Source organism: Gopherus evgoodei, chromosome 5 (assembly GCF_007399415.2).
Source record: "Gopherus evgoodei ecotype Sinaloan lineage chromosome 5, rGopEvg1_v1.p, whole genome shotgun sequence".
NCBI classification, from domain to species: Eukaryota; Metazoa; Chordata; order Testudines; family Testudinidae; genus Gopherus; species Gopherus evgoodei.
The window spans coordinates 48,439,354-48,464,826 of record NC_044326.1 but is presented as its reverse complement, the minus strand read 5'-3'; the positions used below and the strand labels follow the sequence as shown (position 1 = coordinate 48,464,826).

The window sequence follows — 25,473 nt, the reverse complement described above, 5'->3', positions numbered from 1 at the left end:
GTGTTGCAGCGAGGTAAGTGTGTAGAGCCATTACTCCCATCCTGCTTTGAAAGACTTTGATTCCTAACAATGTGTGGGAAATAATAGACGGCTTTGTGGAATGGGATTCCCTAACTGTGATGGGGTGACAGATGGCACACATATCCCTATTTTGACCCCAGACTACCTTACATCAACTGAAATGACTACTTTTCCATGGTGCTGGAAGCACTGGTAGACCACTGGACTCATTTCACTGACATCAACACACGGTGGTCAGGGAAGGTGCATGGTGGTACATGCATCTTCAAGAGCAATGATCTCTACAGAAAACTGCAATCAGGGACTTTCTTTCCAAACCAGAAGAATTTAATTGAGGATGTGGAAACGCCAGTTGTGATCCTGGGAGACCCAGGCTACCCATTGCTCCCATGGCTCATGAATAAGGCAACTATTTTGTCAGAGGTCACGGAAGTCATGGAATCCACCTGGGAGCTGCAGGGTCTCCCCACCTACAAGGGACATGACAAGGAAGATCACTTTTTACAATGAGGCTCTCACAGCTGGGTGTATGTCCAGCTGTCACTGTGAAAAATGTCCCTAGGGATGGAGTTCCTGGGATACTGTGATGGCCTGAGAACATGCAAGGAATGTGGTGCTTGGGGTGGGGGAGTTTGTGGAGGGCATGGAAGGCAGTTCTGCATGGGTTGAAGGGGAAGGTGAGCATGGATGTGTTCCACCTGCACACAGTCAGGGACCTCAGCATGTCCATTTGGTCCTTGAGCAGCTGTACCATCTTTTCCTGCCCATCTTTCCTCTCCTGGCTATCCATTCTCAGTTTTTCATTGATAGCTTCTCTTCATGCTCTCTGCTCGCTATCAGCAGCATCAAACAATTGTAGCACCTCCCTGAACTAGTCTTCCTTATTCCTCCTGGTTCATCTCATCACACCAAGCCACTCAGCCAGTGTGCAGGAGGAGACCATTGAGGCCACATCTGCAGCAGCTAAAGAAACAATAGACAGAGACACTATTGTGAGTGCACTCACAGATTTCATTCATATAAGTTACACACACCACTTTCCCTTGGCAGGCACACAGCCCGATGAGAGCCCTAACCATGGTGAGTTTGGCACCTTGGAAAGGGGGGAAGATAGGACAAATGGTGTGTGGGGGTGGGGGAGGATTCAGAGTGGGATCACTGCAAGCACTTAGGAACTCTATTCTGAATGCTGACACCGTTTTCCACAGGTGGGGGTGATGGAAGCTGATATCTCGCTCTTGAGGGTAACTGAAGATGCAAGAGTGCAGCTCCTGCATGTGTGTGGCTGCAGATCAGGTCTGTATGCTGCTCGCCTATGTGCTGCTTTGGTGCCTACAGAAGTAATTGCTGATTGGAGCGGAAGTTTCCTACCATGGGGGAAGAAACAAGGCAGCCCTCCCAAGGAACCTTCGGCAGAGGATTGCAGAGTACCTCCACAAAAGTTTCCTAGAGATCAGTATGGAGGATTCCTGGGATATCCTACTGTGCATCAACAAACTTTTCTGCAGGGCCCTCTCTCTCTAGCTGCACAGGAGAATGAGAAGCAGATGAAAACAGTGCTAGTGTTGCTTATTTCTATCCCTTTTGTACCCTTGAAAAAATAGCTCTACTTCATTTCTCCCTGCAGTATCAAGCACAATGGGTACTTACCTCTCTTGCATCAGGTGCACCAGAACTGGAGTTTTGGGACTGACTAGACCACTTCGGAGTTAAAAAGAGGCCTGGCTCACCATGCCACTAGAGAGTCCTCTAACCTGTCCCTCATCCTCCTCCAATTCTACTTTCTTGTCCATCACTTCTTTCTTGGGGTTCATTCTGCTGGCTGCTATCGCCAGCCCTCCTGAAGTATCCAGGGAGCTCTTGGCAGTGGAGGTGGAGTAGCTGCTGAGGATGGGCTGCAGCTCCTTGTAGAAGTGACATGTCTTTGGTGATGCACCACACTGATGATTGGCCTCCCTTGCTTTCTGGTATGCCTGCCTCAGCTCCTTGATCTTTGCACAGCACTGCTGCATGTCCTTGCTGGACCTCTTCTGCTCCATGCCACTAACAATCTGCCTGTAGGTATCAAAGTTACTACAACTGGATTGGAGCTACAACTGCACAGCCTCCTCTCCCCGCAGACCCAGCAAATCCAACAACTCTGGTGTACTTTAGGTCGGAGTGCATTAGTTATGGGTAGCCACCAAGATCAGCTGGGAAGTTGTTATGTGAGTGATTCATACTGAGCAAACAGGAAGAGGAATTTCAAAAATTCTTAGGGCTTAGAAGGGGGAAGGGTACATGCCTGTGTGCTTGGCTGCAGGACAGTGGAGTTCAAACTGGTGATCACAGTGGTCAAGATGGGCATTGTGGAACACCTCCTGGAGGCCACTTAGGGTGACATAAGCAACACAGTGCCTACATTAACTCTGCATCACTCTAACATTGTCACAAAAAAGCTCTATGCCTCTTGCCCAGGTGGTTTTATTATGTCAATGTAGCAGGAGAGTTAAACTGGTGGGAGGAGCATTGCAGTTGTACACCTCCACTGTGTTGTTGATGAAAACTGGCTTTTTGTGGGCAAAACTGGGTAATGTAGACATTAGAAGTGAGGCTTTATTAGAACTAAAACAGAGTTACATAAGACAAATGAGAGCCACATGCTCCTACCTATGTATCTGGTGAATCTGTCACCACACTGCTTCCAACCAGTTCTCTCTAGCACATGCTTTGCTTTTAGATGCTCAGTACATACCCTCCTCTTTTTAGGGAAAGCATTTAACATATATACCAGACAATTTCACATATATACCAACTCTTTCTCTACAAACCCCATTACATACTCAACTTTGTTAGCAGCGCTGAAAGAGTCTTTCAGGTTTGCTGTGCTGTCTATTAAGTCCACAAGGCATCACTTCAGCCCTTGCACTAGCTGAATCAGCAGACTGCCCTTCTCGCTGATCTGAAGGATCCTCAGTGGTTTTCTGAGTGCCTTGTCCTGTAGCTGTCAATGCAGTATCTACCTCCTTATCCCCCTCTTTTTCAGGAAGATGTTGCAGATGTCTCCTGTTACTCCAAAAAGTACATCCTGCAGGAATCTATACTTCATAAGACCGTGTGGCAATTTCATCAGTTACTCCTGCCCTCTGTGCCCAGCAAGTGACATCAAGTAGCATTATGAATCCACACAGCATCCATTAGCTTCAAAGGCTCCAAAAGATTGTCATAACACATCCTTTTCTTGCACTTCTGTAGCTTATACATATCTAACTCACTATGGCCATTAGTGATTACTACTAAATTAGGGAGCCTTGTTCTCAACTTCCTGCCAAACAGTATTTCTGCAGAAGACAGTCCAAGGTTCATTGGTGCTGCTCTATAATTCAGTATAGATAAATCTGGATCTGTACCTGAGTCAGTGGCCTTTTTCAAAAGTTGCTTAACAGTTTTCACCACATTCTCTAGAAGCTCGTTGGATTGAGAATAACTGGGACTTGAAGTTACATACTTAAACCCATACTCTCTAGCAATTTTTTAAATTCATACCAATCAAACTGCAAACCATTATCAGACTTGTTAACTTATGGGTTTCCATGCCTGGAAAAAATATGGATTTCATGCACGTTATAACATGTTTTGATGTGGTATTTTCTAATAAAACCACCTCTGGATAATGAGGTTAATACCTCAAAATCAAAACACAGTCTTTACCAGCATATGTAAATAAATCTGCACCAAATTCAGACTATGATCTTAATGATTCATTATTTATCAACATAGGCTCTCTTTTTTCTGTTTAGGTTGGTATTTTTGACATATTTCTTGCATTTTAACAGTTTTCTCTATCTCATTGTTCATTTGAGGCCAATGCAGTATTTCTCTGGCTCTGTGTTTACATTTCTCCATGCCCAAGAATCCTTCATGTATTCTTGTGAGCAGGTCAGCTTGTAACATCTGAGGCACTTCTCATAGACTCATAGATTCTAGGGTCAGAAGGGACCAATGTGATCATCTAGTCCGACCCCCTTCACAAAGCAGGCCACAGAACCCTACCCATCCACTTCTATAACAAACCCCTAACCTATGTCTGAGTTACTGAAGTCTTCAAATTGTGGTTTGAAGACCTCAAGCTGCAGAGAATCCCTCAGCAAGTGACCTATGCCCCACGCTGTAGAGGAAGGCAAAAAACCTCCAGGGCCTCTGCCAATCTGCCCCGGAGGAAAATTCCTTCCTGTCCCCAAATATGGCGATCAGCTAAACCCTGAGCATGTGGGCAAGACTCACCAGCCAGCACTCAGAAAAGAATTCTCTGCAGTAACTCAGATCCCATCCAGCATCCCATCACTGACCACTGGGCACACTTATCTGCTGATAATCAAAGATCAATTGCCAAAATTAGGCTATCCCATCATACCATCCCTTCCATAAATTTATCAAGCTTAATCTTAAAGCCAGATATGTCTTTTGCCCCCACTACTCCCCTTGGAAGGCTGTTCCAGAACGTCACTCCTCTAATGGTTAGAAACCTTCGTCTAATTTCAAGTCTAAACTTCCTAGTGTCCAGTTTATACCCATTTGTTCTTGTACCTACATTGGTACTAAGCTTAAATAATTCCTCTCCCTCCCTAATATTAATCCCTCTGATATATTTATAAAAAGCAAGCATATCCCCCCCTCAGCCTTCTTTTGGCTAGACTAAACAAGCCAAGCTCTTTGAGTCTCCTTTCATATGACAGGTTTTCCATTCCTTGGATCATCCTAGTAGCCCGTCTCTGAACCTGTTCCAGTTTGAATTCATCCTTCTTAAACATGGGTGACCAGAACTGCACACAGTATTCCAGGTGGGGTCTCACCAGCGCCTTATATAACAGTACTAACACCTCCTTATCTTTGCTGGAAATACCTCGCCTGATGCATCCTAAAACCGCATTAGCTTTTTTAACGGCCATATCACATTGGCGGCTCATAGTCATCCTGTGATCTACCAATACCCCAAGGTCCTTCTCCTCCTCTGTTGCTTCCAACTGATGCATCTCCAATCTATATCTAAAGTTCTTATTATTGATCCCTAAGTGCATGACCTTGCACTTTTCACTATTAAATTTCATCCTATTACTATTACTCCAGTTTACAAGGTCATCCAGATCTTCCTGTATGATATCCCGGTCCTTCTCCGTGTTAGCAATACCCCCCAGCTTCGTGTCATCCGCCAACTTTATTAGCACATTCCCGCTTTTTGTGCCAAGGTCAGTAATAAAAAAATTAAATAAGATTGGTCCCAGAACAGATCCTTGAGGAACTCCACTAGTAACCTCCTTCCAGCCTGACAGTTCACCCTTCAGTACGACCCGTTGTAGTCTCCCCTTTAACCAGTTCCTTATCCACCTTTCAGTTTTCATATTGATCCCCATCTTTTCCAATTTGACTAATAATTCCGCATGTGGAACCGTGTCAAATGCCTTACTGAAATTGAGGTAAATTAGGTCTACTGCATTTCCTTTGTCTAAATAATCTGTCACCTTCTCAAAGAAGGAGATCAGGTTGGTTTGGCACGATCTACCTTTAGTAAAACCATGTTGTAATTTGTCCCAATTACCATTGACCTCAATGTCCTTAACTACTTTCTCCTTCAAATTTTTTTCCAAGACCTTACATACTACAGATGTCAAACTAACAGGCCTATAGTTACTCAGATCACTCTTTCTCCCTTTCTTAAAGATAGGAACTATGTTAGCAATTCTCCAGTCATACGGTACAATCCCCGAGTTTACCAATTCATTAAAAATTCTCGCTAACAGGCTTGCAATTTCATGCGCCAGTTCCTTTAATATTCTCGGATGAAGATTGTCTGGGCCCTCCGATTTTGTTCCATTAAACTGTTCGAGTATGGCTTCTACCTCAGATGTGGTAATATCCACCTCCATATTCTCATTCCCATTTGTCATCCTTCCATTACCCCTAAGCTCCTCATTAGCCTTATTAAAGACTGAGGCAAAGTACTTATTTAGATTTTGGGCCATGCCTAGGTTATCCTTAACCTCCTTTCCATCCTCACTGTGTAGCAGTCCCACTTCTTCTTTCTTTGTTTTCTTCTTATTTATAGGGCTATAGAACCTTTTACTATTGGTTTTAATTCCCCTTGCAAGGTTCAACTCTACTTGGCTTTTAGCCTTTCTCACTTTATCCCTACATGTTCTAACCTCACTAAGGTAGCTTTCCTTGATCCCACCCTTCTTCCACTCCTTGTAGGCTTTCTGCTTTTTCTTAATCACCTCTCTGAGATGCTTGCTCATCCAGCTTGGTCTACAACTCCTGCCTATGGTTTTTTCCCCTTTCTTGGGATGCAGGCTTGTGATAGTTTCTGCAGCTGCGACTTAAAGTAATTACAGGCCTCCTCCACATTTAGATCTACAAGTTCTTCAGTCCAATCCACTTCCCTAACTAATTTCCTTAATTCTTTAAAGTTAGCCCTTTTGAAATAAAAAACCCTAGTCCCAGATCTATTTTTGTTTATCCTTCCATGTAGTTTGAACTGAATTAGCTCATGATCACTCGAACTAAGGTTGTCCCCTACAACCATTTCTTCTATGAGGTCCTCACTACTCACCAAAACCAAATCTAAAATGGCATCCCCTCTTGTTGGTTCTTCAACTACCTAGTGAAGGAATCCATCAGCTGTCACATCCAGAAAAATCTGAGCCCTATTATTCTTGCTAGCACTTGTCCTCCAGTCTATATCTGGGAAGTTAAAGTCTCCCATGATCACACATTTTCCATTAGTGTTTACTTCATTAAAAACATTAAAGAGGTCTCTATCCATATCCAATTCAGATCCCGGCAGTCTGTAGCACACCCCAAGCACTATCTCAGGGGAGGCTTTAGTAGCTTTCTTTCCCAGTGTGATTTTTGCCCAGACAGACTCTGTCTTGTCCATTCCATCACTTCTTATTTCTTTACAGTTAACCTCGTCATTGATGTACAATGCTACTCTACCACCTTTGCCTTTATTTCTGTCTTTTCTAAACAGCACATAGGCTTCAATACCTGTACTCCAGTCATGACTACTATTCCACCACGTTTCTGTTATCCCTATAATATCCGGTTTCACTTCCTGCACCAGTAGCTCTAGTTCCTCCATTTTGTTCCCTAGGCTCCTTGCATTAGTGTACAGACATCTTAATTTTTGCCATTTGGCTTCACTCACATTCTTTACCCTGTTAGGCACAGACATTCTACCACCAGCATCACCTGTTGGTCTGTTATCTACACTACCCTTCCTCCTTATGCAAATTCTTCTGTCCACGGCTGTATCCCCTCTTACTTTGTTTACTTCCCTCTCAAGGTTAAATTCTGGCGTGGAGATCTCTTGAACATCTCCCAACCATCTCCCCCAAATTTCTAGTTTAAAGCTCTCTTAATCAGGTCGGCGAGCCTCCATCCTAGAAGTCTATTTCCCTCCTTACTCAGGTGAAGTCCATCCCGAGAGAATAGTCTTCTGTCTGTAAATGCTTCCCAATGGCTGTACATCCCAAAGCCCTCCTTATAGCACCACTGCCTGAGCCATCTATTGATCGCCATAATCTTGTCACACCTTTGTCGCCCTTCTCTAGGAACCAGCAGAATCCCACTGAAGATCACCTGAGCCTCGATTTCCTTAAGCGTCTTCCCCAGTCTGGCATAGTCTCCCTTGATACATTCAAGAGAGTATCTAGCCGTATCATTTGTTCCCACATGAAGGACAATCAACGGATTCTTCCCTGCTCCCGCTAGTATCCTTTTCAGCCTCAGGTCCACATCCTGTATCTTAGCACCCGGCAGACAGCACACCCTTCTGTTCTCCCGATCAGCTTTAGTTACAGGCCTGTCTATTCTTCTCAGTAAAGAGTCTCCAATCACATAGACCTGCCTTTTCCTGGTGACAGTGTGATTCTCCAGTCTATCCCCCGCACCCACTGGCTGTAAGTCCTCTCGATTCCTGTTCCCCCTTGCAATCCTCCTGGGGCTCATATTTGGTGTTGCCTCCATTGACTCCTCCCCTCCTCTTGTAGGACTATCAGCTCTTCTCTTTTTCCTTGCCCTCTCTCCTTCAGCGGCCACCTGCTGTGCCCCTTCTTCATTTTCCAACTCTGCAAAACTGTTCCTGAGTTCTATTTCTCCTTCACTGTCCCGTCTTTTCCTCTGCCTGGTTCTCTTAGTCACGTGCTTCCTCCGTCCACTTTCCTCACCCAGTAGTCTCTCCTCTGAATTCTTTGGTCCTGCTTCCATCTACACATCTGAGCTTACCCCTTCAGCCCCCTCGTGTCTGTGCTCCATCATCTGCTCAAACCCCCTCCTAAACTCAACCAGAGTTTGCACCTGCATCTCCAGTCCTCAGATCTTTTCTTCCATCAGCTCTATCAGGCGGCACTTCATGTAGACAAAACTCTTTTCAGGCACCCCCTCCAGGATCATGTACATGCCGCAGCTTCCACATCCGGTCATCCTCATTGTGTCTTTCACTGCTACCTCTGTATCAGACATAGCCTTCCCACCTAAAGCCTGGTAGTCAACACAACACAAACCTCCAGCAGGCACCAGACCACCACCCTATCCCTTAACTAGCTTGTCAGTTTCTCTGTCTTAGTCTCCCCTGAAACCTCCCACTGAAACTCCCCTGTTTACAGCTCTGTTGGCTGGCTCCTGTGCCGCTGCAGCTGTCTGTGCCGCTGCCTGACTGGCTGACTACTTATATAGGACCCCAATCAGGTAAGCCCCACCCTCTAATCAGGGCTCCGCTGGCTCCTGTGCCGCTTCTATTCTCTTTCCTCTCAACAATATGCCATTTATAACAGACAGTTCTACTTTGAACTGGAAATATGGATGTGGTATGTAATATCCTGGCCACCCTGTGGTAACAGCCTTTATTACCCTCTCTAAAATCTCATGGTCATTGCCTCCGCAAATTCATTTCACTTCCTTTCTGAGACAGAACAATTCTTTTCTATCAGATTGACACATAGTGTTCCTGACTCCACCTCAGTTTCTGCTATAGTTTTATCAAATGCTGTGGACAGTGAGTCCACTACCACTTACTCTTTTCCTAGTTTATAAACTATTATTAAATCATACAACTGGAGTTGAAAAAACTGTCGTGTTCTGGGTAGAGTGTCAGCTAGCTCCTTTTCCGCAATTGTATCAGAGGCTTATGGTCTATTTCTGCAACAACTGGTCTTCCATAAATGAACATGTTGATTTTTTTACAACCATGCACTAGAGCTGAAGCTTCCTTTTCAATTTGGGATAGTGGCATTCTGTTTTTGTAAGAACCTTGGATGCATATACCACTGGTCTCCAATGGTCATATTTTTTGTAGCAAATGTTGTACCTTTGCCTTCTTTAGAGGCAGCAGTGGACAATTTGGCTGTCTCCTGCTGTCTAAATACTTTAGGACAGGAGCTAATTCTTTGTACAGGTTAGCATCCCATATCCATTGACTATTCTTTTGCATGAGTACATGAGGTTGTTGGATTGTTCAGCTAAATTCAGTATAAATATCCCCAAAAAATTAACCATTCCTATGAACCTTGGTACCCCTCCTTAACTTTTGGATGTGGCATATTTGTTATAGCTTGTGTTCTGCTAGGATCAATACATTCCCCTTGTGCAGTTAACCTTTCTCCTAAATTGGTAATTTCTCTTAGCATGAATTGACATTTTTGTTTAATTTGCTTCAGGCCTACTGCTCTAGTCCTGTCCAATGTTGACTTTTACCTGTAATTATGTTCCTCTATTATGGTGCCCCAGATAAGAATATCTATATACACATTTGTGTCCTCAATTCCCTTAATTATTTACTGCACATTCTCTTCAGGAGTGGATTTTAGATCAAATGGTAATATGAGAAAGCAGTATCTTCCACATGGTATAATAAGAGTACATAATTTGGAGCTCCTTTCATTTAAGGGAATCTGCCAGAATCCAGATGATGCATCTCATGTAGTAAAATACTTTGGACCCCAAAAATGTCTGCCCTGGAAAATAATTGAAAGAGTTTCCTTTTGATATATTTGTTAAGCTCTTTAGGGTCTAGGCATAATCTCAGTGTTCCTTCATTTTTCCTACTATTATTAATGAGGGCACTCATTCTGTAGGCTTTTCTACTCTTCTAATAATGTCTTTTGTTACAAAATAATCCAGCTCTTCTTTGAGATTTTTTTCTTATTTATACAGAAATATTTCTAGGGACATGTATGGTAGGCTAATTTGGCTGTTAGTTCACTTTTATGTTCAGTTGCTAGTTTTTCTATACCCTCAAAAGCATCCTGATACTGTTCCTTTATGCCTATGTCCCTTATCTCCTCTACCATGTGCCTGCCTTGGATCAGCCCAAGTGGTTGGCATGTTTTTAAACGTAATATAGATGCTTTATTCCCTTTAATGATCACAAAGTTTACCAATTCTATTTGACCTTTTACCTTCACTTCTAGTAAACACAAACCTCTGGTAGGAATGAGTTCTCCATTATAAGCTTTTAGTTTAATCTGCTTGCTCACCATGTTCCCTTTTTTTTTGCTTCAACTTATTCATACTAACATCTGAAACAACATTTACCTGTCCCATTAATCTCTAGGGAAATTGTGCATTCATTTGTTCCTTCCTCTTCAGATACAGCTCCTAGACAGAACGCTTCTTCTGTGTTGCTGTCTGTGCTCTCTTCCTGGATTACTGTACAGGTCTGTCACATCTTACGCGCATTTAACATGCGTGATTTCAGCTTTACGCGGTCAGTAAAAACAAAAAAAGAGAAAAATAACAATTTTAATACTGTACCTGTAGTGTGGGCGATTCCACCAGCCATTGAACTCAATGTAATTTTGACTATACGCGGTTTTCTCTTTACATGCTAAAAGCAGAACGGAACCCCCGCGTAAGATGAGACAGACCTGTATTAGCATGCATGCTTTGCGTCCTCTTCTGCAGTTGTTAATCCTGGTTGCAGTCTTTGGCAAAATGATTGTATTTCTTACAAATATTGCAGCACTAACCTAAGCTGGACATCGCTGAGGTCTGTGTTTGTGTCCATATTTTGTGCAACCTCGAAGTTGTCCCTTGCACTTTGCTTTTTCCATTCTTCTATCTGTTTTTTGTTCTGAACTGATAATGCTTGCCAGTTTTCTTTTCTCTCATCACTCTATCCAGACCAGCAGTATCCTGTTTTTCTTCCATTACTTTTATTCTGTTCAGAGTGATTTCTGCTGCCTGAAACAGTCTTAATGCTTTATCCAAAGTGAGATTCATATCTTCCAATAGTCTTTTTTGTAGCTTTGGGTCTTTGATTCCAATTACAATTTGATCCCATGTAATGGAGTCTGTTAACTGTTCACAGTTGACTGGTTCATTAGCTTCAGCTCTGTTAGGTATTTTTAAAGGACTCTCAGTCCTTTTGTTCTCTAAGGTGAAACTTATACCTTTCAAATGTTTCACTCTTTTCAGATAGGCAATACTCTTCAAATTTCTGCAAAACAGTGTCATACCTTGCTCTCTCTGCCTGACTTAGCTGTATGCTAGTAGAGACATCCACTGCCTCAAGTCCTGAAATGTTTAATAAGATTGCTATTTTCTGATGGTCTTCTTTCTCACCACAGCTGGCTGCTTGCATCTACAACACTCTTTTTTAATCTTTTCCAGGAGTCTGCTGCATTACTTGAGAGTTTCAACCCCTGGGGGGCTTTTAGTTGCTCCATTTCCAAGATGACTCATTTACTCCTCACAGAGTCCTCTTTTTTTCTGTCCTAACTTCTACCACACTCCGATACCATGAGTTGCCTTATGGATTCATAAGAAGGAGGCACAGTCTGAACTCTTGGAAGCTAGGCTTTATTAGAACCAAAACAGAGTTATGTAAGACAAAGCAGAGTCCTGTGCTCCTAGCTGTGTATTTGGTGAAGCTGCCACCAGACTGCTCCCAACAGCAATTAAAGCTCCACTCTTAAAGGCACAGTACATACTCCTAACTTCAAGTCAGTCAAACAAATACCAGCAGAGGCTTGAGAACTGCAATGGGAAGAAAAAGGAGTCCATCAGCAGCCATTTGTCATGCTCCATGTACACCCTGGGGTTTTATTAGTTAGTTGAAGAGATGTTTTGTTTCTTTTCTGATAAAAGTAATTGTATTACCAGGCTCCACAAATTGCCATGTAATTGCTATGTGGAAAAGAAATGCTCTGAAGGCTGACCAGGGTCATAGTTTAAGTTTTTAGAAGATGTAAGTACAAATACTTTTCTACCTAAGATCACAAGCTAACCATTTATTTTGGGAGGAGCCCCTAGCTCTAACTTAAGCAACTGTTGTTGACCAGACTGATTTTACTTTCAATTTTTCCATGTTGTGGTGGGTTGGGTTGAACTGTAACTGCTGCCTTTCATTTAGAATAAATGTAAAGAAGCCATTATAACAACATAACTGAAACAATAGCAATAGCACCCAAAACTCAAGCCCTTGGAAAAGCTCAAGTAGAAGCTGAACCATATGGCCCAAGGGGCTAGGGCTTTCGCTAATGGAATTGTTTTTGTGGCAAGAGAGAAGGGGCAGAGAGACACAGAAGCAGCCAGGTCTAGAAAGCCAAGGTGGCAGCAACACAAGCATTGATAATATGGCCCTGAGAGAGAAAACTTTTGGGGCACAAAGTGCTGACTGGAAAGGCACGTTTAGAATTATGTGAGCAAAGGAACTGTCTCCTGCTGTTTTATTCTTATTATATTCAGAGGAGCAGGGACTTTATTATAATCTTTGTATATAGAGAAGATTGTGTGAGGTCCCTTGAACAGATGTTTTAGAAATAGATTCATATTGTTTGCATTTAGTAATAATTTGAATATTTGTTTATTATTGTATATATCTTGTTACTGGTGATATAAATTATATGAGAGAAATGGCAGCTGCTCTTTATGGCTAGGTTGAGCACACAGTGAGTGAGTTACTGTTCTAGCTAGATTGTGCAGAGTGTTTGCAGCTACTGCAAGAGGAGCTGGCCTGTGGTTGTGCACTGAAGAGGTCTCTGTCTGCAAGAAGCTCCTAAAGCAAAAAATTAGAATGCCCAGAATAAACAATGTTCTCTTTGAAAAACTGAACCTTGTAATTAAGAGTGTAACAATTGCATCAAAGAAAATATCTGGTTCTATCATCAATTTCTCCTCCTAGTGGAGGCAAATTTAGCTATCTGCTTGGGTCAAAAAGAGGTACCTCAATATAATCAAAACCTTAATTCTGACCTCACACTTCCTTCACAAAAACCTAAATACTGTAAGCTTACCTGTGCACATGTCAACACTGAATATTGCTAGTGCTGCTAAGTTTGTAATATAGGTTTTGTGTTATACTATGCAGAAGATTAATGTGTCATGCATAAGGAGACTTCCTAATCTGTTGATGGCAAAAGGATAAATGTGCTTTGAAGGCATTAGGGTACAATTAAGAGGTGTTCATAAGTTGGAATTTCTTTGTTTTTAAGGGTTTGAGTTGAGGTCTGAAAGTCACATTTAACTAATACATGTTTTGTTTCTGAAATTATGGGATAAAAACTAAGCAGACTATCTAACTGACAAGTGTCCTGTACATAAGTATTAAGGTCAGTCACTGATAGAAGTGAGTATAGAACTCTGAAGTTTCTGGCTTCCAGTTTTGTGTTCTCACTCTAGTAAGGGGCCCACTCATCCTCTGCAGGTTATGTATACATACACCTTTCCAATGTAAACAGGCTTTTACTTCAAATAGATGTGCGAGTGTGGGAAGTTTTTAGCACAATTAGCTTTTTGATGATTCAAGATTTTTCCCCAGTTTTTTGAGCAGCACCAGCTATTTCTGTCTATGAAATCAGAACACCCAAAATAATTAGCAAGTAGTCTATCAAGTGTTCATATAGTGTTTAGCAAACAAAGTCTAGAACGTAAGAAGTATTTTCCAATATGTTTTCTGGAGATCATGAATGAGGGAATCCTTTTTAGGTGCTGGGGCTGCATATTTCTCCCCTCCAAGTCTCCATGAAGCTTTCATACCCCATGTGGTAAATTAGCTTTACATTGTGTAGTCCTTCCTAGTGGTACTTCTGTGAAGTAGCACAATTACAGCCCCGTGAAATTAATTGAGACTGCATGAATATTATTCTGCTGGCTACAGTAATGGAGAACAGATAATTCTATAGTATGTAGAAAAGGAGGGAGAGATTTTAGCATAGTTGGTTCTTTGCTGAGTTTGGGTTAGTCAGGAAAGCATTCATGCAGTATAAGCGTAGCTCAGTTTCAATTTCCAAAACCAAAGTAGAATGCCAACAGATGCCATATTTACGTGCAAATATGAACACCAATTAGCACAAAGAAAATGCAAGAATTAAAGGCAGATGCACCCGTTTTTCTCAGAAATCACTGTCAGATAGTACATAATTAAATACCCATAAAATGTTATTTTTTCTGATTGTTAAATCAGTATTCAAGCAGAGGAGAAAATGGTTTACTATTTCTTATTACAGGCTTCCTTGCTACTAGGGTGTCACTAATGACATCACTTTATACCATCAGGACTTCCAGCAAGCAGGAGGCTCACGAATTAATCAAGGGATGTAATTTGCATTAGAATTGCCAGTGAATACACAATGAAAGCTTCCCAACATGTGAACATTCAGAACATGGTACTAAACAAATTTGCCACGCTCTTTTTAATGATTCACGGTGTTAATAAATAAATAACCTGCTCCTCATATCATGGGACCAAAGAGCTAGGTGTCGTCAGATGCTACCAGTGTGGTGCTCTGCTCTATTCAGTGTTGACATCAATCCCATGCATGCGTGTGTTCCCTCTGTGTGCTGCCCCGGCTCTGAGCAGATAGCTGACACAGCACACCTGAAAGAACCCCCAGTGACCACAGATTCTGATAGTATGAAAGCACCCGGCCAGGTTTATTGTTGAAGAGAAACACAGTTTCTAGCTCCCCGGATTAGATATCTACGGTTCTGCTAGTATATATGTGCTCCCTGGCAATGGACTGGCTCAGTCAGTGGAGGGACTTTCCACTGCCCCCTAGGCCAGACAAAGATGTCCACTCAGGGATGCATTCTTATACACAGATACAAACAGGTTACGCAACATTGAACGTACTGAGGTACAGCCCCTCTATTCATTAGGGTTATGCTTTTCTCATGGTGCAGGAAAAATAAGTATCCATCAAACTATCTATTCATTGTATTGTCCTTTCATATTGTCTATTCATCATATTGTCTGTCTATCCATTGTATGGTTCTTTTACATTGTCTATCCAATCCATCATATTGCCCTTTTATACTGTCTTTAGGCTGGATCTGCCTGTTCCTTGTTATCTGTGTGGGATGTGTTTGAATCAGGCTATTCTGGTGCCGTCCTGGTATACATTCATTTTATTAGTGCTTTCATACGTATACGTGATTTTAGCAGCCTTCCTCTTGCCAACTTCTTTGAGCAGGGCCTGCCTCTGGCTCACAGCCTAACTTTGCTATATGTTAGCAATGTCTTGACCATTACTTCAGTTCAGGCCTCAGGCTTCATACCCGGCCTCTGATACCAAGGGTTTATGTCTCAGGGCTTCGTCTAACTACACTAGGGAAAACAGTTGTCTAGAGCTGGAGCCTAGCTGAGTTTTGTGTGACTTTTTCATTTTGTTGCTGTGCTTTTCTCTTCTCTTTTACAAAAAAGATAGTTTGAAACTAAGTAACTACATTATTCTCCCATTTTGTTAACCAAAACAAAAGCTTACTACCAATGAAAGGAACGTGTGCATCTACAAAACAAGAATGTGCAAAAGCACCCATCTTGAAGTCACCACCATCTGTGGAAGAAATCAGAATTGTTTAGGGATTTGTCGCTAGACCATATACTACTAACAGCTGATAGGGATTCCACTCATGTAGGCTCAGGTGGAAAGTGTCATGCTTTTGCATCAGATATGGACTGGGTACAGAACTTGCTTATACACACCAGATGTGTTCATCATAAGATCCTTTAATGCTCAACCAGCTGAGGTTTGTTTAAATAAGATATGTTACACACAGTGCCACCAGTGGCTGAACAGTATAATACCACTTGGCATTTCTTTACAGAAGGAACTTGTGCCTTTGGAGCAGGAAAATTTGAGGATTTTCCCACTGTTGCTATGGAGTTCCAGGTCACCATGGAGTTCCAGGTAGCCATGCTGTATAGAACAAAGACAACTTTGAAGTTGTTTCTATTGTCCATTTAGTTATGTTCTTAATGGCACACAGTGAAATATTACAATGTATTTGTGTACTCAAACTGAGACAGCAAGACATGATCCTGCACCATGTAACTCAGTATACATTTAACAAAATAACACTTTTAAACAATTCATTTTATATAGGATCGGTGAGGGGACAATTTTTTATGGAGTCAAGTTTTAGTCTTCTGTTACTATATATATATATCCCTTTAAAACCATAAGCCTTTTGTTTTAAAATGTAATTAATTTTAAGCATTCGAAATCTAGACATACAAAATTAAAAATTAATATTCAATATCGGAAATTGACATGTGAATACAAAAATAAGACATTTATTCCAGGCAGTGCTACCTTGAGCATTTGCTTCTCCTACCCTACAGATTGTACCCAGAAATGAACACCCACATATACATTATTATTTCACAAAATGTAAAAAAAGAGCCATATTTCTAGCTTCCCACATGTACTGTGCCTCTTGCTCCCACAGTTTTTCAATCAACAGAAAGACTGGAACAAATGCATTTCTTTAAATCTTAAAAATTGACAAAGCTAATAATAAGATAACTACTGTACCAAGTGAATGTATATCCACCTTCAGAACTGATCAGGGGATTAAAGTGAAGGAAGGAAGGAAGGAAGACCTTTAAAATAAAATTTAAAAAAACAAATTGCTGTACCATATCAACAGTGTGCTCCTCTTTCATCTTGTTCTCAGACAAACTTCTTATTCAGTAGGAACCATGTATTGTATTTTAAAGTTGATCCTTGTTTCTGTATAATGCCTGGTTGATCCATGGCATCTGCAATTGCACTATATATGCCTGTGTACTTCCTGACTGATCCACTCATCCATCCACATTTACAACTGCTCTCAAATACACAGTTGTTGCAATACATGTATGTTGGCTTTGCACTCACCCGCTTACCCAGACTCACTTATTATTTTGAACAGGTGAGTAACACGGCACTACTTTTACCCCATCAACATCAAACAGTAGTAATATCTGTGCTGGTAAATTTTCCGGACAATTTGCATGTCTGATTTATATCATCTATATCTGGGTCTGCTTCCCATATTGTAACAGTTGTATTCAAGACTAATATAGGGCCAAAATCCAATTTTCTATTCTTATGTCTTGCTGTGATAAAACCCATATTTTAGTGGTGATTTTGCCAGAGTAATGACTGATTAAGGGCTGCAATAATTGCCTCAATTTCATTATACCTATTTGGAAAGAACTGAAGTAGAGAGAAAGAGAAGTGGAATCTACCACACAGGATTGTCCCTACTAGTAGTGATACAATTTTCCTTAGACTTGTAGGATTAAGAAAATCATAAAAATGAACCACAGATTAATTTTCTTATGTATTAGCAGCAAGTAAAATACTGTTTTCCTTGCATGTAGAAAAGCTCTGTTAACATGAACATTGGGCTTATTTCTTGAGTCTGCATAATTTTCATTAAACTACAATTAAAGTATACAGTAGCATCAGAGGCATGTGTGTGTCCCAGAGTGCCCTTGGGTCCTTTAAGACTTGAAGCTATAGTTGTAAGTCATATACCTGTACCTAATCATGTAGAGTCATCAGAGGGGAGAAGAACAGTGCACAGGGTTGCTCACCCTTGTGTCCCCTACTGTGTGCTCCAGGGGGTAAAAACTGCCATTTCCCCTTTCTCTCTTGATTTTCTCAAGCAGGCCCTGCAGGATGGTGGTCTCCAGCTGCTTGTATGTCCTGGTCCTCCAGAGCTTAATGTTAAGCCCCTACCCCATAAGCCATCACTGCTGCCTCAGGCACACACCATCTGAACCAGCTTAATGACATTCAGCTGGTCTGCCTACAAACTGCACCTCAGGAATAGCTGTACATGCCTGTGCTCCATACTGCCCATTTTTTTTGCCCTCATGTCCCACACTCGTACCAAATGGGGGGACCAGTTGCAAATTCCTAAGACAAAGCTCCCCTGTGGGCCAGCCTGCCTTTGACCTTGGTTTCACAGCCTGCCAGGGGTATGGATTGATAACTCCTTCATGGAGCAGTGAACATGGGTGTGCTTTTAGTACAGTTCACTGCGACCTCCGACACCTGCCCTTTTTGTGTGAGAAGAGGACCGCAGCACACCAGCTTTGCAGTTCTTTTTCTGCCTCCTCTACAGTCTTTTATTAATGTTTTTGCTGCACTTTACCCCTCACCTTTTTATTTATGCACATCCTGTTCCATCCTCACATAGTACAAAGATCTCCTCCTGCACATGAGTAGGAACAGGTTTATAACTAGCCAAAACTGCCATTTCTCAGTCTAGAAAGATATACTTGGAGGTGGCGGGGGGGCGGGGGGAGAGCAGGGGGAAGAGGCAAATTTTATGTGATTTTGAGACCTATTCCTTGCCATTTTTAGAGCACACATCCAGGCAGAGTTCTTCTAGACAGTGCCTGATGACACGCAACATTTTTTATGAGCAGTGGGTGCTGTCTGGGATTCTCTGCTCAATGACCCTTTCCAGATCCATTATTTTAAAACTTTGACCTCATTCCCATTCCTGTTTGTTTTTTGCTATTTCAAGACATCCAGTTGACCTCCATATTTTTTAAAATCCTCTCCTCAGTTGGGGGGAGATCTTAGTTGTTTTCATGGGCAGAGCCCCTGAGGAGAATCAACTACACCCAGTACAATTTTTACAGCCCTTGGGTCCTTTTAAACTTGGAGCTGTGGTTGCAGGTCACACCTCTGTTCCTATTTACATGGGGTCAGGGTGCATCCTTGGAGCAGAAGGAAATAGAGCAACATGCCCTAAAGGGAGGAGATAGCCCTTGAGGTGCTGTCTCCATCCTGGTTAGTACTTATCCTGTCATTCCTGCCGTGGATTTCATCACTCCCACTGCTATCATGACTTAGGAGACAGCCAGAAGCATAAAGATTGCACCAAAGTAAGGTGGTAATGGAGCTAGAGAGGCTATTGGCCACTGACCATGAGAATCCATCCCTATGCAAAGAGCTGCTGGAGAGACAAGACGAGCTCTGGGTCTTTGACGACACTGGACCCAGGGTGTATTTGTTTGCTCATATATTCAGGACCTTCAGAAGACAGACTCTGCTCCCAATTCTGTGACCTGGAGAAGAGGGCGAGTGCCAAAAAAAAACCACCCTTAAAACACAGCACTTGCCTCTTGGCACAAGATGTCACAGCTTTATAGATCCAGAGATGATTGGAACAAGGGTGAGGGTTTTTTTCACCAACCTTTTATCTTTGACTCTGACTGATGTCAATGCTCACAGAGTCCTGTGTACATGTAAATAGTTAGAGCCGTAAGGCAGCTATGGTGTTTTTACAAGATAATTACACGGCAGTTAATGTATCTGTATACTTCATAATACAGATACATTAACTGTATTCTTCATAATACAGATACATTGACAGTATACCTAAATTCTCTCACACACTGTTCCTAACAAATGGTTGTTACTAACAGAGTCCTGAGTGGGATTTTCACACCACCTACAAACAAATGAATAACTCTTTCCCTTCTAACTACTTTGAATATGATGTGATTGATTTCTCTCCTCTTAGTACAATGCTAAATTTTCATTGCCCTGTATAGATTGTTTACAACATATTCCCATGTAATGAGTAGTTGTTGTCTTGCTCATTTGATATCAACATTATTGTCTCCACAACATGCCAGAAATCCATAGACTGGGAAATAAAAGATACAAAGGTGGTCCAAAAATTCTTTCAAGTGACAGCTCTCCCACTAAGCATCCAGCCAACCACAAAATATCCTTTTATGTCTCAGTACCTCTATATGCTGTAAACCGCCATTTCTCAAATGCAGCCACCGTGGCCGCATGTGACCACCAGGAGTTCCCCTGCAGCCACGGCAGCCTCCTGGGTAGTGGTAGTGGGGTAATCATCAGCCTCTTCCCACACTCCCTGTTGCTCCTGGATGTGCCGCACCACTTCTCTGGAGAGACAGGTGGGACACACAACACTGAAGGACCAAGGTGAGTTTTCTACTGGGGGTGGAGGGACTTTGGGACTTGGCGTTCAGCCCTGGGGTGTTTGAGCAGCAGGGACTTAGGAAGCCTGGCTGCAGACAGGGCTCCAGCTCTGGGGCTTTGAGTGCCAACATAGAGCTCTGGCTAAGGGATTTCAAGTGCTGACCCCAACCTCTGGCCATGCACCCTCTGCCTTTGGCCACTAGGCTTCAGGCTCCAGCCTCTGATCATGTGATGGTGGCAGTGGGGGTCTCCAATCCCTGGCCGTGGCCACGGAGTGCACCAACACCCGGCCATGCACTCGGACCCCTAGCCCTGGCCAAGCAGCAGCAGGTGCAAATCCCCAACCCCAGCAGCACACCCTGACTCACCACACTGGCTGCTGGCCCTGGGTGCCAATTCTGGATTCTGATGGGTGACAACTCTGGCCTGGTGCAGATCTCTGGTGCCAGCTGCGGGCTCCAGTCCAGGGGGTACTGGCCCTGTGTGCCTACCCTTAGCCCTGGTGGCGGGACAGCAGGTTCTGGTGGTTCTGGCCTTAGACACCAACCTCTGGCCCTGGTTGTGCAACAGCAGGCGCAGACGTCAAGCGCAGGCCCCAGCTGCTGACCCCTAGCCACATCGCAGCGGGCCCCGATCCTCAGCCCTACCCCTGCAGCAGTGGGCGCCGAACTTGGGCACTGATCCCTGGCCACCAGCCCTGGGTGCAAATCTCCAGTGCTGGCTGCATGCTCTAGCAAGGTGCAGACTCTGGGCACCAACCTTTGGCCCCAGTCGTGTGACAGCAAGCGCAGACCCCAAGCACTGGCCCCAGGTGCTGATCCCCGGCTGCATGGCAGTGGGCACTGACCTTGGAATCCTGCAGGTGCTGGCCCAGGGAGCTGACCATCAGCCCCAACCACGTGGCAGTGACACCCCCCATCCATCATCCCTGGTGTCTCACCCCCCCACCCTTCCATCCAGATCTAATTTGCCATGACTTGCTGTGAAAAGTGATATTTAAAAAGATACAAATACCACTTTCCAGGTTCCCCACCCACTGCCCCAACACTCATGGGCCCTGCTGCCTCCCCCACATTGTTCAAAGCTCCCTTCCATGGCTTCACACCCCAGGCCTGCCCGACTCCTTGCCTCTTGTCCATGGCACTCCCCCCACCGCAGCACTGTGGGCGGTTGTCCATATCACCCACCCATAAGGCCCTCTATGGTCCTGGTTAAATCCACACCGCCCTGCTCCCTCAAATATAGAAGTTAAAATACTCCTATGCACCAGAGCACCCCAATAATTGCTGAGATGTAAAGTTTTAAAGTAAACGCCATAAATCACAATGCACACTTTTTCTCTTCTAAATGTTACTAAAGTACAGGCAGAGCTGTATTACGTAGATATGGATTCCTTTCAAATCACAAAACATATACATACTATATTTACATCTCCCACTACTGTAGCTCTGTAAGCAGCTATTGGTCAACCTCATTGGTAGGCTGAGATTGTTTGTGGCAGAAGGCAAAAGAATTAAAGACACGAATGGATATCAGAAAGTATTTCAAAAAACCAGTGCCAGATAGTGCCCCTGCATGTGATACAGAGATGGTCTCACAGGAGCCACATCCGGCTAAGAAAAGCAGAACACGGAAGGAAGAAAAATGAACATTTCAAGACCAGTGGGAAATGCAGTTTCTTGTGTTTCTGAAGCCATCTGATTCCATTTCCGAGCAAGTTGCAGTGTGCGCTGTTTGTAAGAGAGAACTTCATCAAATCAGAATGTATTGTGACAAAGTTCCTCCTCTACCTTGGTAGGTCCTGCACTTATTTGGCAGATTTGCTCACCTCAGTGATCTTCCCAACAGTCTGGGTCAACTTCTGTGTCTGATCAGGAGTTGGGAGGTTTGGGGGGAACCCTGGCTCACCCTCTACTCTGGGTTACAGCCCAGGGCCCTGTGGATTGCAGCTGTCTATAATGCCTCCTATAACAGCTGCATAACAGCTACAACTTCCTGGGCTACTTCCCCATGGCCTCCTCCAAATACCTTCTTTATCCTCACCACAGGACCTTCCTTCTGGTGTCTGATAATGCTTGTACTCCTTAGTCCTCCATCAGCACACCCTCTCTCTTTCTCTTTCCCTCTCCCTCTCCCTCTCCCTCTCCCTCTCCCTCTCAGCTCCTTGCGCCTCTTGCTCCCAGCTCCTCACATGCATTTCCTCTCCTCTGGCTCCCCCTTGCCTGAGTGGAGTGAGCTCCTTTTTAAACTCAGGTTGCCCTGATTAGCCTGCCTTGATTGGCTGCAGGTGTTCTAATCAGCCTGTCTGCCTTAATTGGTTCTAGCAGGTTCCTGATTACTCTAGTGCAGCCCCTGCTCTGGTCACTCAGGGAACAGAAAACTACTCATCCAGTGACCAGTATATTTGCCCTCTACCAGATTCCTGTACCCCACTGGTTTGGATCTGTCATAGTATGCAATACTATGTCACTATAGCTTTCATGCTGGGGCACTTGAAAAGAATTATCACAATGTGTTTCAGAGGTGCAAGCTGTTACACGATGCAAAAACCTAGGGCTGGTCTACACTAGGGGAGGGGATCGATCTAAGATACACAACTTCAGCTACGTGAATAACGTAGCTGAAGTTGAAGTATCTTAGATCGAGTTACCTACCGTCCTCACGGCACGGGATCGACGTCCGTGGCTCCCCCTGTAGACTCCGCTACTGCCGTTCGCATTGGTGGAGTTCCGGAGTCAACAGGAGCAAATTCGGGGATCGATATATCGCGTCTAGATGAGATGCGATATATCTATCCCCGAGAAATCGATTGCTACCCGTTGATACAGCCGGTAGAGAAGACGTACCCCTAGTTTGAAAGACAACAGCAGCGGCTCAAAGATTTTTTTTTAATAAAGCGAATCAGATTTGAGTGGGTACTTTACACTACTTTTGGGGCAAGCAAGGAAACTATTCAGCGATGGAGAACTTCTGAGGAAAATTGTTCTGGCTGTGGAACCAAAAGGTAAGCTTTTCAGAGAGATACAACTGAGCAATGACACATTGCAGAGGACCACAAGAGGTCTGGAAATTTTTCTACAGAATGAAATAACTGGAAACGTCACAGCAAGCCCTTTCTACAGTTTGTGCTTGGATGAGAGCCTTGATGTCACAAGGAATCCCAAGGGAATCATATATGTTCATTTTTTGGACTGTGATTGCCATTGTTTTTCTGGAGGAGTTTTATGTTAGGTGAGCCCTACTGGCAAATACATTTTTGAATGTATTCAGGTGAGAATGCAGGAGTGCCTTGTTAGCTTTGACAGTCTCTGTGGTTTGACAGCTGATGGGGCAGCAGCTATGCACAAGTAGGAGTGCTGAACAGCTTCCAAGGAAGGTGCACTCAGAAACTTTTCTTGTTTCACTGTTTTGCCCACCAGCAAAGCTTCAATGAAAAGTCTAGATGAGGTTGAATCCATAGTGAAAAAATGCATCAATGCTGTCAACACCAGGAGTGTCAATAAAGGGAGATTTGCAATTCTGTGTGAAATGGGCTGTGAGACACACGAGGTGCTGCTGCATTAAAGCCCAGTCTGCTGGCTTAGTTTTAATGACAATCTACAGAGGCTGTTTGAGCTCTGGGAAGAGCTCACTGAGGTTTTGAATAGAGTTTCACCGGAACTGTCCCAAAAGCTACAAAATCCAGAAGTACATGATTGCCTGTTCTTTTTTGAAAGAGTTTTTACCACAGCTTGCTTCCTTGAACCTGGAGCTTCAGAAACCTCAGCTAACAATATTTGATAGCATTGAAATAATTAATACATTTAGAATGACAATCACTGACATCATCCATCACCTGCAGGAGGAATGGGACTTTTCAGTTTTTTACCAGTTTCTCAGCTATCAGGATGAGAATGAGCAGCAAAAAGTCGGCTTAGCTGTAACCGAATATCTGCGTATCCTCTCGGAGGATCTTGAAAATCGTCTCAGTGAGGGAATTTTTTTCCGTCAGTACATCTTTGTGACTGACCCATTCAACAATTCTGGTTAGGCTTTTTTGGCTGCAAACAAACTACCCACCTTGCAAGGCAGATTAGCTTCCTTTGACTCTCTGGATTTAAGAAATCTCAAGTTCCTCATGCTGAAAATGTGCAATGATTCAAGAATGAAAACATATTTCAGTCAACCCAGTGTTTCAATACAAGAGTTCTGGAGTAACGGGTACCTGTTTGAGGACACTTAGAAGCCCCTAGCTAAAGTTGCTTTGCTTTTCTTGTCCCTGTTTTCTACTACTGTGCTGTGTGAGAGGGCATTCAGTGCACTTCATTTTATGAAAAACAAGTGCAAAAACCACTTCACTGATGCTAGCCTCGAAGATTCTCTTCTAATTTCACAGGAGAGTTGATATCCTGCCAACTTTCCTTTCAAAGAGCTGCTGCATTTTTGCAAGTAATCTGATCCACACAATGGATGTATATAACCCAGACCTTTTATTATCACACTGTATTTCTAACATACAATATAATAGGATTGTGCTTATTGTTATTATCATCATTATTACTAAACTGGATTGATTTTTGTCTGCTTCTGAAATAAAATATGTGGACCTATTTGCAGATATGGGTTTTTTTTCATTATTATTTGGACTTCTATTATGTCAAAGCACTTTTAAATTTACTTCAAAATTGTTGTACAGACAATTACTTTTACCAAAAAAGCCAAAGAAAGAATAAAAATGAAGGCAAGATTTTTATTATTGAGTCTGAAAAAAAAACTTACATAAATAAATTACAATGATTTGGATGTATATATGTATATATTACTTTATTAACTTCAAGAAAAATAAATAATTTTAGAAAAAATGTCAATGTGGCCACCAGCAAAACATTTGTTGTGAGAACCCCTGCTGTAGACAGAAGCTCTGCTATAGACAAAGTATCACTAATAGATCTGAATGTGATTTATATTCATAGATTTTTGTATTGCGTCTTTGTGGATCTATGTCAATTGCTCATGATCACTGCAAATTACACTTCTAAGAGTAGTTGAGCATGCTAATAAAATTTCAAAGGAGAAATGGTGATGTGGCTTACATATGGCAATAGGTGAATCTATTCTTACCTTCAAGAAGAAATCATTACTTTTCCCACTGAAGTCTAACCGCTACTGTTTCTAGATATAATGCAGAAAATGACTGTGATTAAAATCTGAAAATGAGCAGATTCAACAATGAGTAATTACGAATATTAAACTA

General features: G+C 42.8%; 1 pseudogene; it reads left to right on the top strand.

Annotated features, from left to right (window-relative positions):
- The window catches only part of LOC115652043, a 31,114-nt pseudogene extending 6,442 nt beyond the window's left edge, over positions 1-24,672 (top strand).
- Positions 24,673-25,473: the final 801 nt, after the last annotated feature.